This window comes from Macaca nemestrina, chromosome 10 (assembly GCF_043159975.1).
Source record: "Macaca nemestrina isolate mMacNem1 chromosome 10, mMacNem.hap1, whole genome shotgun sequence".
Classification (NCBI taxonomy): Eukaryota; Metazoa; Chordata; class Mammalia; order Primates; family Cercopithecidae; genus Macaca; species Macaca nemestrina.
In genome coordinates this window covers 6,968,008-6,972,248 of record NC_092134.1, presented here as the reverse complement: position 1 = coordinate 6,972,248, position 4,241 = coordinate 6,968,008, and the positions used below count along the sequence as shown (strand labels likewise).

At 44.5% G+C, this 4,241-nt stretch overlaps 1 long non-coding RNA gene across 1 annotated transcript; it reads right to left on the bottom strand.

Annotated features, from left to right (window-relative positions):
- Positions 1-965: 965 nt before the first annotated feature.
- Positions 966-3,852, bottom strand: LOC139356513 (uncharacterized). The gene is made up of 3 exons (XR_011608475.1): positions 3,715-3,852; positions 2,578-2,623; positions 966-1,467 (listed from the first exon to the last, which is right to left on the bottom strand). It is a non-coding gene; the product is annotated as an uncharacterized lncRNA (long non-coding RNA).
- Positions 3,853-4,241: the final 389 nt, after the last annotated feature.

The following is a 4,241-nucleotide window of genomic DNA, read 5'->3' as shown; positions in this document are numbered from 1 at the left end:
TTATAGAATTTATAGAATACAGGCAGAGTCTATTCAACATAATTCTTAAGGGCCCTAGGATTTTCAGAATGGAGTATTGGCTTCAACTTAAAGTCACCAGCTGCATTAGCTCCTAACAAGAGCATCAGCCTGTACTTTGAAGCTTTGAAGCCAAGCATTGACTTCTCTCTAGCTATGAAGGTCCTAGATGACATCTTCTTACAATAGCAGGCTGTTTTGTCTACATTGAAAATCTGTTGTTTAATGTAGCCTTCATCAATGGTCTTAGCTAGATCTTCTGGATAACTTGCTTCAGCTTCTCCATCAGCACTTGCTGCTTCACCTTGCTCCTTTAAGTTCTAGAGATGGCTTCTTTCCTTAAACCTCATGAACTAACTTCTGCTAGCTTCCAACTTTTCTTCTGTAACTTCCTCTTTTCTCTCAGCCTTCATAGAATTAAAGAGAGTCAGGGCCTTGCCCTGTGCTAGGCTTCAGTTTAAGGGAGTGTTGTAGCTGGTTTGTTCTTCTATCCAGACCACTAAAACTTTCCCCGTATCACCAAGGAGGCTGTTTTGCTTTCTTATCATTCGTGTGTTCACTGGAGTAGCACTTCTAATGTCCTTCAAACACTTTTTGTTTGTATTTACAACTTGGGTGTCTGGCCTAAGAGGCCTAGATTTAAGCCTGTCTTGGCTTTTAACATGCCTTCCTCACTAAGCTTAATCTTTTCTGGCTTCTGATTAAAAGTGAGAGACATCCAACTCTTCTTTCACTTGAATGCAGGCAGGCTGTTGTCGGGTTATTAACTGGCCTAATTTCAGGATTGTTTTTTTCTCAGGGAATAGAGAGACCTGAGGAGAGGAAGAGAGACAGGGACATGTCGGCTTGGTGAGGCAGTCAGAACACATACATTTATCAATTAAATTGATCATCTTGTGTGGGTGCCATTTGTGGCATCCCAAAACAATTTCAATAGTACCATCACCGATCCCAGATCACCGTAACAGAGATAATAATAATGAAAACGTTTGAAATATTGTGAGAGGTATCAAAAGGTGACACAGAGTTTGAAGTGAGCAAACACTGTTGGAAAAAAATGACACTTGTAGAATTGCTTGAGGCAGGGTTGCCACAACCTTCAATTTGTAAAAAATGCATATTTGGGAAGCACAATAAAGTGAGATGCAGTAACATGTGGTGTACCTGGATTATTTTCCTATTGCTGCTGTAAGAAATTTCTGCCAACTTAGTGACTTAAAACTTAACTTTATTAACTTAGAATTCTGAAAGGCAGAAGTGTTGCACAGAGCTCATTGGGCTAAAGCTCAGGTGTCTGCAGGACTGTGTTTCTTTCTGGACATTATAGGGGATGATCCGTTTTCTTGGGGTTTCCAGCTTGTGAGAGAGGCAGGAGGCAGCCAAATGCCTAGGCAGATAGGGGCAGGTCCTTTGTGAAACCCCATCTCCAAGCCGAAGACAGTGTAAGGCCTAAAAACCAAGCCACAAGTTAAATCCTCAGACCAGATTGAGAACTCATCTTCTCATCTGGTGAACTTTCCTCTGATTGATCCCCACCCTTTACCTATTTTACATATATCTACCCTTTTCTAACTGGTTTTCTGCACTGTTCTGCCCACTTTTGAGTGGTGTCTTTGCCTTAACCTTTTTTGCACACTCACAAACCCATCAGCACGAACTCTCCATTCTGAGTCCTTAAAAGGCCCCAGATGCAGCCACATGGGGACCTTCCTGCCTTTGGGTGGGGGAACCACCCCTCTCATTCCATCTCCACTGAAAATTTTCCTTTTGCTTAATAAATTCTACTCCACTCACTCTCTGGTGTCCATGAGCCTAAATTTTCCTGGCCGTGAGACAAGAACTTGGACCTAGCTGATCTAAGGAGAAAAAGACTGCTACACCAGCAGCTGCCTATATTCCTTGGCTCCTGGCCCCTTCCATCTACAAAACCAGCAACTCCTAGCTAAGTTTGTCTCATGCTGCCATCTCTCTGTCCTCCCTCTTCTGCCTCCCTTTCCACTTTTAAGGACCCTTGTGATTACATTGGGACCACCTGAATAATCAGGATAATCATTTTGTTTTTGTTTTGAGATGGAGTCTTGCTCTGTCACCCAGGCTGGAGTGCAGTGGCAAGATCTTGGCTCTGCAGCGTCCACCTCCCAGGTTCAAGCGATTCTCCTGCCTCAGCCTCCTGAGTAGATGGGATTACAGGTGCCTGCCACCACGTCCAGCTAATTGTTTTGTATTTTTAGTAGAGATGGGGTTTTACCATGCTGGCCAGCCCGGTTTTGAACTCCTGACCTCAAGTGATCCAACCACCTTGGCCTCTGAAAGTGCTGGATTACAGATGTGAGCCACAGCACCTGGCCTTAATCAGGATAATCCTAGGATAATCTCCCCATCTAACCTTAATTCCATCCAAAACCTTAATCCCATTTTGCCGCTGAAAGTAATATAATCACAGCTTCCAGGGATTAGGACATGAAGACTTTTGGGGGACCATTGTCATTTCAATTATAGATCTCTAGGCTTTGGGGTACATGGGGTAAAGAGGGAAAGAGAAAAAAAAAATCACTTCACCAGGATCATTCTTCAAGAAGACTGTCACGTAGAATAAGATTCCTCTCTTCAGGGCAAACACAGAACCAAATTACTTCGTTTAAAACTGTTAGTGGCACATGAAATGTGGAGCTATTTTTAAGGTGAGAAATCCCAACTGAACTAGAATTAGTTCATTTATTTCCCAAAAGACTAGCACTGGGGACATAATTCACTGCTAGTAACTTGCTAGGTGAAAAGGAAACTAACATTACAAATAAATCAGGGGCAGCGATTTGCATTACAAAGAGCTTCACTTTAGGATTTAAATGAGTTCAACTGATTTAATTAAATGCAAGTCAGCCCCTGTCAGTTGTTCCTTTGGTCCCATGTTTACTGGGCCCCAGCTCTGTGCTGGGTCCTGAGGACACAAGAGTGTGTGAAACTTGACTTGGCCTCTGCCCCAGCATAATGAAGGAAAAATAAACAAATGATCTCAGAGCCAAACATGAAACTTATCTTTTTATCAGTGATAAGAGCTGCTAGGGAGCAGCACATGGTCCCCTAATAGCAGAAGAGGGAAGACTGCATCCCTTTGGGATGTCAAAGAGGCTTCTGTGGGAATGTGTCTACCAATGTTAGTGACAGGAGGCAGCAAAATGCCTAGACAGACAGGGATGGATCTCAGTTGAAACCACCTTCAAGCCAAAAACAGAATGAAGGCCAAAAGCCCAGACTGCTGATCCCAAATGAAACCCATGACCCAGAGTGAGAACTTCTGTTCCTGCCCTTTCCCGATTGATTCTTTCTGAATAATGCCTTTTAATCAATCGAATGTTGCCTTTTCCAATACCACTTAGGGCCATAAAAACCCCAGATGCAGCTACACGGGGAGGCGAGAATCACCCAACTGCTGGGGTCAGGGACCATCCCCAACATGCCCTCTCCACTGAAAGCTGTTTTGTCACTCAATAAAATTCTTCTCTGCCCTCTTCCCTTCAATGTTCCACATATCCTCATTCTTCTTGGGTGTGGAACAAGAGCTTGGGAACCACTGAACGCGGGTACAAGCTATACCACAGGTTAGCAGGGTACGCCAGCATGGCTAAGTGGGGCCTGGTGGGACATTGCCAGCTGGAGGTCCCCAGCTTGCAAAGGGACTGAGAAGAAATATCTTACATCACTGAGCTGTCAAGAGAAGAACAAGTAGATGTTTAGGAGGTGCAGAGGGGAGAGGAGAGCACCCACAAAAGGAGTGCCGCATGAGCAAAAGGCCTGGAGCACAGAGTCCGTGTGGATACCAGCAACCCAAAGAAGGTTCCTGCGGATGGAAACACAAAGGGAGCTGGGGCAGGGAGGAGCTGAGGCTGGAGAGGGACAGGCACCAGACCACACTGGGCATCATGGACTTCACTGGGTTGCACTGTCTTCATTAAAAGAGCAAAAGAAAGACCGTAAAGCTGCTGAAGTATCTAGACAACATGATCTTATTTGTGGTGAAATCACTTCAGCTAGAGTCTGTAAAGCAGTTTAGAGTGTGATTCGGTGCCCAGCAGAGTGCAGGCGAAAGTCAGTCATGGGAAAGAAGAATTGAGAACAGCAGTCACTTGCAGGAGGTCATTTGTGATAAGGTAATAGTGGTTATAACGGTAGTAACTGCCAACCTGTATCACGAGGTTCTGTTCTTCCAAGCTGTGCCCTATGCA